Consider the following 11,457-nt stretch of genomic DNA (forward strand, 5'->3'; position numbering starts at 1 on the left):
CCTTAAGTAATCCTAAACTAGTTGTTATGTTCTGAACTACTAACAATGTAATTTTCCCATAACCACAAAAGTTACTGTCCAGAAATTCCATGTGTTGCTTATTAAGGCAGGGTATACTTTTGCTTGCAGTTGTCCACAGTGCATCACAGAATATACATTCATTCCACTATACACTACAGATATATCCTGTTCATTCCAGGTGTAAGTGGCATAGGAAAAGTATTACACATCTTTTTCTCTGGTGTATACGCTTAGGGCTGGCCTTAGGGGTGTGCGACCTGCGCAACCGACACAATGTCTGTGCCGGAGGAGAGAGAGGAGCGGAGCGCTGGCTGCTGGAGGAGACGCTGCCGTGGAGCCTGCATTAGGTGAGTTTATTTTGTTTGTTTTTTTTGCTTCTGGTGTTGGGGGGGGGGGCATTACTATGGGGACAGAGCACATGGGGGGAATTACTATGGGGACAGAGCACATAGGGGGCATTACTATGGAGACAGAGCACATAGGGGGCATTACTATGGAGACAGAGCACAAGGGATTACTATGGGGCCAGAGCACATGGCAGGATTACTATGGGGACAGAGCACATGGGGGAACTACTATGGGGACAAAGCACATGGGGGAACTACTATGGGGACAGAGCACATAGGGGGCATTACTATGGGGACAGAGCACATGGGGGAACTACTATGGGGACAGAGCACATGGGGGGAACTACTATGGGGACAGAGCACATAGGGGGCATTACTATGGAGACAGAGCACGGGGGGATCTATGGGGGCAGAGCACATAGGAGGCATTACTATGGGGACAGACCATATAGGGGGCATTACTAAGGGGACAGAGCACATGGGGGGAATTACTATGGGGCAAAGCACATGGAGGGGATTACTATGGGGCCAGAGCACGGGGGGATTACTATGGGGCAGAGCACAAGGGGGCATTACTATGGGGCAGAGCACATGGGGGGAATTATTATGGAGACAGAGCACAGGGGGGATTACTATGGGGACAGAGCACATGGGGGGGATTTCTATGGGGAGAGCACAGTGGGGCATTACTATGGGACAGAGTACAGGGGGGCATTACTATAAGGAGAGCACATGGGGCCATTACAATAGGGCACTGCAGAAAGGGGGCCACTTACTAAAGGGGTCAGGGGGCATTACTATAGGGGATGGAATAGAAAGGGGGACAGCTACTTTATGAAAACTGCACAGAGAGGGCCACCTACTATATACCTACTATAGGGCTTCACAGAGGGGCCAGACTACTATATAGGGGCACAGGGGGATCTAACTATTATATGTGCTGGAGCAAGTAGCCTAAAACGTTTCTCTAACAGATTCTGGAGAGAGGATTTATGGGCAGGAGAGGACTGCAAGATGGCCCAGGCAGAATGGAGAGAAAAAGTGACAGATTCTGATCAGAGAAGACACCCCATGTGAGTCACTGGATGTACATGCACTCTCCTACAGGATCTAGTGAAAGTGGTCATGGTACTATGTAATGGTATCATTGGTAATGAATTTCTGGCCTCATATCTTGTTGATTCTGATTTGTGCTGTGTTGTTGAGTGGTCTTGGGGGGGGGGGGGGGGGCAAAAACAAATTCCGCACAGGGCGCCATCTATCCTAAGGCCGGCCCTGTATACGCTCATTCCACTATACACTACAGATACATCCTATTCATTCCAGGTCCATCTAGTCACACAGTTTCTCCCCCAGAAGTGGTCATGCAGGACCAGTGTAATGTTCCTGTGTACCATCACCCACATCCCCCGTCATACAGGACCAGTGTAGTATCCCTGTGTAATATCCCCCACATCACCCGTCATACAGGACCAGTGTACTATCCCCCCACATCACCCGTCCCGCAGGACCAATGTAATATCCCCCCACATCACCCGTCATACAGGACCAGTGTAATATCCCCTCACATCACCCGTCATACAGGACCAGTGTAATATCCCCGCACATCACCCGTCATACAGGACCAGTGTAATATCCCCGCACATCACCCGTCATACAGGACCAGTGTAATATCCCCGCACATCCCCGTCATACAGGACCATTGTAATATCCCTGTGTACCATCGCCCACATCACCCGTCATACAGGACCAGTGTATTATACCCCCACATCACCCGTCATACAGGACCCGTGTAATATCCCCCCACATCACCCATCATACAGGACCAGTGTAATATCCCCCCACATCACCCGTCATACAGGACCAGTGTAATATCCCCCCACATCACCCGTCATACAGGACCAGTGTAATATCCCCGCACATCCCCGTCATACAGGACCAGTGTAATATCCCTGTGTACCATCGCCCATATCACCCGTCATACAGGACCAGTGTATTATACCCCCACATCACCCGTCATACAGGACCCGTGTAATATCCCCCCACATCCAGGGCCGTTTTAATACCTTGGTGGGCCCAGTGCACAGCCCTCAAGAGTGGGCCCCCCCCCCTTCCCTTTCGGCACATTGTATATTGTACTGAATTTGCCCCCACACTGCATCAAGAGCCCCAATACATACAGTAGTTACCTTATAACACTATTTCCACCATACAGTGATTACATATTACATAAAAACTGCACGAAACAAAACAGAAAGATATCACCAATGATACCATTACATAATACTGCCACATCATGACCCCTAACACTACAACCCTATAACAGAGTGCAGTTACATCCAGTGACTCACCGGGGGCGTCTTCTCCGATCAGAGTCTGTCACCTTTTCTTTTTCTCTTCATCCAGCATGGGCCACCTTGAAGTCTTCTCCTGGCTGTGAATCTTCTCTCCAGAATCTGCCAGACAAATATTTTAGGCTCCAACCCATACAGTAGTTAGGTCCCTTGTACCCCTATACAGTAGTTACACCTCTCTGTACCCCTACATAGTTACACCCCTCTGTGCCTCCATAGTTTTAAGGTGTCCCTGTAGTATATAGACCCTCATGTGCTCCTCCAGTTATATACAGCCATCCTGTGCGCTCCCCCATTAGTATATAGCCCCCCTGTGCATTCTCCCCAGTAGTATATAGCCCCCCTGTGCTCTCCCACAATAGTATATAGCCCCCCTGTGCTCTCCCACAATAGTATATAGCCCCCCTGTGCTCTCCCCCAATAGTATATAGCCCTCCTGTGCTCTCCCCCCAATAGTATATAGCCCTCCTCTGCTCTCCCCAATAGTATATAGCCCCCCTGTGCTCTCCCCCATAGTATATAGACCCCTGTGCTCCCCAATAGTATATAGCCCCCTGTGCTCCCCAATAGTATATAGCCCCCTGTGCTCCCCAGTAGCATATAGCCCCCTGTGCTCCCCAGTAGTATATAGCTCCCCTGTGCTTCCCCATAGTATATAGCTCCCCTGTGCTCCCCCATAGTATATAGCCCCCTGTGCTCCCCCATAGTATACAGCTCCCCTGTGCTCCCCCATAGTATATAGCCCCCTGTGCTCCCCCATAGTATGTAGCCCCCTGTGCTTCCCAATAGTATATGCGCTCCCCCTCCCATATAACATTGAAAAAAAACCCACTTTTACTCACCTAGGTCCACGCGTTCCTCTTCTCTTGCCTCTTGAGGCCGCACTTCCTGCGGTCACAAGAGGCTGCACTACACTTACCCTCGCGCCGACGCTCCAGTGACGTCGGGCGCTAGAGGGAGAGTGCGGCCTCTTGTGACCGCAGGAAGTGCGGCCACAAGAGTGACTGACGGGGAGGGAGCCAATGGCTCTCTCTGTCAGTATCGCTGCTGCTGAAGCGCCGCAGCAGCAGCAGCGGGTGGGCGGGGGCAGCGGCGGATGGGGGAGCCCTGCAGGGGGCGCCATGGAGGGGTAAGTAGATTACCCATCCATGGCGCTACCCCCTGACAGGCTGGTGGTCAGAGCCCTGTGCGACCGTACTGGTCGCACATAGCTACGGCCGGCCTGCTGGGGGGGGGGGCCCTTTAACCAGTGGGCCCGATGCACGTGCACCATGTGCCCTCTGGTGAAAGAGGCCCTGCCCACATCACCCGTCATACAGGACCAGTGTAATATCCCCCCAACATGACCCGTCACGCAGGACCAGTGTAATATCCCCCCACATCACCCGTCATACAGGACCAGTGTAATATCCCCCCACATCACCCGTCATACAGGACCCGTGTAATATCCCCCACATCACCCGTCATACAGGATCAGTGTAATATCCCTGTGTATCATCGCCCACATCACCCTTCAACAGGACCAGTGTAATATCCCTCCACATCACCCGTCACGCAGGACCAGTGTAATATCCCTGTCTACCATCGCCCACATCACCCGTCATACAGGACCAGTGTATTATACCCCCACATCACCCGTCATACAGGACCCGTGTAATATCCCTGTGTACCATCGCCCACATCACCCGTCATACAGGACCAGTGTAATATCCCCCCACATCACCCGTCATACAGGACCAGTGTAATATTCCCCCCACATCACCCGTCATACAGGACCAGTGTAATATCCCCCCACATCACCCGTCATACAAGACCATTGTACAGGGGCGTAGCTAATGTCTCCTGGGCCCTGATGCGAGAGGCCAACTTGGGCCCCCCCCCCTCCTTTCACGACCAAGTGATGCTATTGGTGTATATATATATATATATATATATATATATATACACACACCAAGACAGATATTACCAATAACACCAGCATATTGGAAGAGAAAGTATTATCACCGTACATATTACCGCCATACTGTTACCGACCAAATCCTGTATACTGTGACCAATATTACCAGTAATACCAGTATATAGGAAGGAAACATTACTGCCACACCACAACCACTACCATCACAACCATATTGTTACTGACCAAATCTAGTATACTAAATCACCTCATCCAGTCATATAGAGGCAGACCCAGCTCTACACAGGTTCTATACACCATATACATTACAGTGCAGTTATATCAGGTGACTCACAGGAGACGTCTTTTCTGATCGGAGTTCTTTCCTTTTCATCTTCTTCTCCATCTGTCCTGGGCCATTATGAGAACTTCTCCGAGCCACGAAACCACAGAATCTGCCAGACAGACATATTAGTCTCCTCACACTGGCACCATCCTCATCTCTATACACACTGCACATCTGTATTGGCCCCTTTACACCCTCATTTAGTGGGTAGCCCTGACTCTATGTGACCCCCTAATAATATATGCCCCCCTCTGTGTATTCCCTCTCCCCCTATGTTACCCCCCCCAAATAGATGGCCCCTCTCCCCCCCATGTTGCCCTTCTTATAGATGGCCCCCTCTCCCCCCTCCATATAGATGGCCCCCTCTCTCCTAACCCTCCCTTATGGATGACACCCTCTCCCCCCACCCTCCCTTATAGATGGCCCCCTCTCCCCCCACCCTCCCTTATGGATGGCACCCTCTCCCCCCACCCTCCCTTATAGATGGCCCCCTCTCCCCCCACCCTCCCTTATAGATGGTCCCCTTTCCCCCCTCTCCCTTATGTATGGTCCCTTCCCCCCCCCTCCCTTATAGATGGTCCCCTTCACCCCCTCCCTTATAGATGGTCCCCTCTCCCCCCCCCCCCACCCTCATAGATGGTCCCCTTTCCCCCCCCCCTCATAGATGGCCCCATCTTTCCCCCCCAACTTTATAGATGGCCCCTATCCCCCCCCTCATAGATGGCTCCTCTTCTCCCCCCCACCATCATAGATGGCTCCTCTTTCCCCCCACCCTCATAGATGCCCCCCTCCCCCCCCCCCATCCTCATAGATGGTCCCCTTTCCCCCCACCCTCATAGATGCCCCCCTCCCTCATAGATGCCCCCCTCTTCCCCCCACCCTCATAGATGGTCCCCTTTCCCCCCAACCTCATAGATGCCCCCCTCTTTCCCCCCACCCTCATAGATGCCCCCCTCTTTCCCCCCACCCTGCAGGCTGATACAAAACAAAACAAAACAAAACTTAACTCACCTGACACGTTGATCCTCTCTCCTCCTGGTCTGTCCCCGGCTGCGCGGCTGCCGGGGGTGTCACGTCTTATCCCCGGCAGCGCACGCATCCCAGAGCTGGGATGCGCGCGTTGACGGGAATAAGACGCGACACCCCCAGCAGCCGCGCAGCAGCCGGGGGAAGACGGAGCCGGACTCTTGTGACCGCAAGCAAAAGAATGCTTGCGGTCACAAGAGTGATTGATCGGGGGGGCCCCCTTCGTGGCGGTAGCGGTAGCTACGCCACTGCCAGTGTAATATCCCCCCACATCACCCGTCATACAGGACCAGTGTAATATCCCCCCACATCACCCGTCATTCAGGACCAGTGTAATATCCCCGCACATCCCCGTCATACAGGACCAGTGTAATATCCCCCCACATCACCCGTCATACAGGACAAGTCCGGCATATGTCTGCCAGGAAGGTGTGCCGCTCTGCTCCCCTGTCTGCCTCCATATGCCTGCCGGGGAGGTGTGCAGCTCTGCTCCCCCTTCCACCTCCGCCGCCAAACATACAGCCAGGCGACTCCTCGATCGTTCATTCCGTCATTTCCCGAGATTACAAGTGCATGCACTTCTAGTGAGATCCACTAGCCTGAGGAAGGCCCGGGAAGGGCCGAAAAGCTCGCTTTATAGTCACGATCTCTACTGCATATATATTTCATACTGGTCGGAGTATACAACCCTTTTCAATCACTGTATAATAAACTATCACTTCTGCATTATTTTGAGTGCCGTGGATTTTTCTTCTTATGGAGGTGCATATATATATGTGACAGTATGCCAGGTGAGTATGTATGTGACGGTATGCCAGGTGAGTATATATGTGATGGTATGCCAGGTGTGTATATATGTGACTGTATGCCAGGTGTGTATATATGTGATGGTATGCCAGGTGTGTGTATATATGTGACTGTATGCCAGGTGTGTATATATGTGATGGTATGCCAGGTGTGTATATATGTGATGCTATGCCAGGTGGGTATATATGTGACGCTATGCCAGGTGTGTATATATATATGTGACGGTATACCAGGTGTGTATATATGTAATGGTATGCCAGGTGAGTATATATGTGACAGTATGCCAGGTGAGTATATATGTGATGGTATGCCAGGTGTGTATATATGTGTGATGGTATGCCGGGTGGGTATATATGTGATGGTATGCCAGGTGAGTATATATGTGATGGTATGCCAGGTGAGTATATATGTGACGGTATGCCAGGTGTGTATATATGTGATGGAATGCCAGGTGAGTATATATGCGATGGTATGCCAGGTGTGTATATATATGTGACGGTATGCCAGGTGAGTATATATGTGATGGTATGCCAGGTGTGTATATATGTGTGATGGTATGCTGGGTGGGTATATATACTTGTGATGGTATGCCGGACAGGTATATATGTGTGATGGTATGCCGGGCGGGTATATATATGATGGTATGCCGGGCGGGTATATATACTGTATGATGGTATGGGTGGGTGAGTATATATAGATAATGATATGCCAGGTGGGTATATATAGGTAATTGTATGTTCAGCAGGTGTATGTATGTGAAGGTATGCCAGGTGAGTGTATATAGATAATAGTATTGCAGGTGGGTGGGTGTGGATATATATAGTGGATAGACAGATACATCTACCTGCCTGGCATACCATCACATATACAGCATATACCCGCCCGGCATACCATCACATATATATACCCGTCCGGCATACCATCACATATACAGCATATACCCGCCCGGCATACCATCACATATATATACCCGCCCGGCATACCATCACATATAGATATTATATATACCCACCAGGCATACCATCACATATACACTGTATATATAAATCCCTATATATGCTGGACTCTGGGTCATATGTGACCCTGGTCATCTGTGAGTCCATCTAAGTGAGCCATTTAAGTGTGAAAAATGAATTAATACCAGAATTGAAACTAGAATTAAACCAAAGGTAACACTTCGCCATATTCTCATCTCCTCTCCCTCTCTTTGCTCACAATGTTTATCTTGGCTTTCACCTTTGCTTCCATTATCCTCAAAATCTGTGTTAACCCTCCACTCCCCACACCAAGTAACAATCTCTTTATTTCTCCTGCTCTTTTACCTGCTGATCTCACCCCTCCTTTTATCCTCTTTCCATACACTAAAACCTTTACCTGTAAATGCTCTCAATGCCCGCGCCCTCTTACCTACTCACACCTACTGTCTCTGTCTCTGCTACTTCTCACTGCTGGAGACATTTCACCAAACCCTGGCCCTCCCCACCTGAACTCATATACTCCACTGCCCTTCTTTCGTCCAAATTCTTCTAGATCACAGCAGCTCCCCTCTAACACCATACGCATCCGTCCTGACCCCCCTCCCCCTGTCCCTTCTCTGCTGCTCTCTGGAACGCACGCTCTGTCTGCAATAAACCTACATTCATACACGATCTCTTTCTTTACCACAACTTCTTCTTCCTAGGCATAACTGAAACATGGCTGTCCCCTACTGACACTGCTTCCCCTGCTGCACTACGGTGGGCTCCAGTTTACTCACACCCCTCGCCCTGGCAATAAGCCGGGTGGCGGGGTTGGCCTGCTGCTAATGGACAACTGCTCCTTTACGCCAAGCCCTCCTCTCCCTGCTCTCACCCTCACCTCCTTTGAAGTACACTCTATCCGTATCTATTCCCCCTCTAACCTCCAAGTGGCCGTCATCTACCGACCACCAGGCTCCGCAACCACCTTCCTTGACCAGTTCAACACTTGGCTGTTGCATTTCCTTTCAACAGATATTCCCACCATCATCATGGGCGACTTCAACATCCCCATCGACACGACCAAATCACCCGCCTCTAAACTCCTATCACTACCCTCCTCCTTTGGCTTTACACAGTGGTCCTCTATGGCCACTCACAAAAAGGGCCACACACTGGACCTCATCTTCTCCTGCCTCTGCCCCATACTTGACCTCACCAGCACACATCTCTCCACATCTCTGACCACAACCTCCTAACTTTCTTGTTTCTCCTCTCTTCATCTGCCCCCCCCCCCAGTCCAGAAACTTGCCCACCCTCGCAGGAACCTCAGAAACCTCAACATTCAAACACTCTCTGACTCCCTTCTGCCTCTCTCCACTATACACTCTCCAAACGACACTGACACAGCCGCAACCTTCTACAACTCCACAATAACCTCAGCCCTCGACTCTGTTGCCCCTCTCACAAAAAAGAGAACACGAAGCACGAACAGAGAGCCTTGGCACACCGACCTAACCAAACAACTAAGGCGAGTGTCCAGAGCTGGAAGAAGACCGACTCTGAGGAACACTTCCAAACATACAGGAGAGCTCTCCTTGAGTTAAAATCTGCCCTCACCTCTGCTAAACAGGACTACTTTTCTTCCCTCATATCTTCCTTATCTCACAACCCTAGGCAACTGTTTAACACCTTCTCCACCCCTCACTGCCACCCCCCACATCCCTCATCTCTTCTGAGGACTTCACCACATTCTTCAAGCAGAAAATCGATGACATCAGGGTAAGCTTCACCTCACAGTTCCCTCAGCCCCCCCCTCATGCCTGTCTACTGCCCGTCCCCACTAACTTACCTCTCCACCATCACAGAAGAACATCTCTCCAAACTACTCTCCACATCACATCTCACCACCTGCGCACCCCAACCTCTCCTCAGCACTTGTCCCAGCACTAACCCATCTCTTCCATCTATCACTAACTTCTGGCGTCTTCCCATCTCCATACAAACATGCAACCATCACACCCATTGTCAAAAAGCCATCCCTTGATCCTACCTCCTTATCCAGCTACCGCCCCATCTATCTTCTCCCCTTTGCCTCAAAACTCCTGAAACAACATGTCTACCATGAACTTTCCTCCCATTTTTCATCCAACTCGCTTTTTGACTCCCTGCAATCTGGCTTCCGCCCCACCACTCCACAGAAACCGCCCTCACCAAAGTGGCTAATGACCTGCTGACTGCCAAAACCTCGCACCACTACTCTGTGCTCCTTCTCCTTGACCTATCTTCTGCCTTCGACACAGTTGACCATTCTCTCCTCTTACAAATCCTCTCATCCCTTGGTGTCACTAGCCAAGCCCTCTCCTGGATCTCCTCTTACCTCTCCAACCGCACTTTTAGTGTCTCCCACTCTCACACCACCTCCTCTCCTCATCCCCTTACTGTTGGTGTTCTCCAAGGCTCTGTACTTGGGCCTCTTCTCTTCTCCATCTATACTTCTGGCCTGGGACATATCATAGAGTCTCACGGCTTCAGCTACCACCTCTACGCCGATGACACCCAGATCTACCTCTCTGGTCCGGATGTCACCTCTTTGCTATCCAGGATTCCAGAGTGTCTATCGGCCATATCCTCCTTCTCCTCTCGCTTTCTAAAACTCAACATGGACAAAACGGAACTTATCATCTTTCCCCCATCTCGCTTCACCCCGCCTTCTAATCTGTCAATCACTATCAATGGCTGCACTCTGTCCCCTGTCCTTTAAACCACATATTCAGGCCCTGACCACCTCCTGCCGCCTTCACCTCAAAAACATTTCCAGAATCCGCTCTTTCCTCACCCCTGACTCCACCAAACTATTGGTACATGCTCTCATTATTTCCCGCTTGGACTACTGTAACATCCTCCTCTCTGGCCTTCCATCTAACTCCCTTACTCCCCTCCAGTCTATCCTTAACTCTGCTGCCCGACTAATCCACTTTTCCTCTCGCTTTGCCTCAGCCTCTCCCCTCTGCCAATCCCTCCACTGGCTCCCCATTGCCCAACGTATTCACTTTAAATTATTGACCATAACTTACAAGGCCATCCACAACTTGTCCCCTCCGTACATCTCTGACCTGATATCCCGCTACCGTCCCTCACGCAACCTTCGATCCTCCAGTGACCTCGGTCTGTGCTCCCCCCTTGTTCGTACCTCGCACAACCGCCAAGACTTTGCCCGAGCCTCCCCCATACTCTGGAACTCGCTACCCCGACACATCCGGCTCTCATCCACCATCAAGTCCTTCAAAAGTAACCTGAAAACCCACCTCTTCAAACAAGGCTACAACCTACAATAACTCTGCATCACACTTGAATGGCTGCACTTTACCTCCTGTTTCTCTCCCGATACCCTATAGATTGTAAGTCCTCGCGGGCAGGGTCCTCTTCCCCCATGTACCAGTCTGCCATCTGCCTTCACGTAATGTCTTCTGATCTTGTATTGTTCCTGCCTGTTGCCTATCTATTGTATAGCGCTCTGGAATTAAGGGCGCTTTATAAATAAATAATAATAATAATATATACCCACCCGGCATACCATCACAAATATTTATATACCCGCCCGGCATACCATCACATATATTTATATACCCGCCCGGCATACCATCACATATAAATATATATATATATATATATACCCGCCCGGCATACCATCACATATATGTAC

Source organism: Dendropsophus ebraccatus, chromosome 5, assembly GCF_027789765.1.
Source record: "Dendropsophus ebraccatus isolate aDenEbr1 chromosome 5, aDenEbr1.pat, whole genome shotgun sequence".
NCBI classification, from domain to species: domain Eukaryota; kingdom Metazoa; phylum Chordata; class Amphibia; order Anura; family Hylidae; genus Dendropsophus; species Dendropsophus ebraccatus.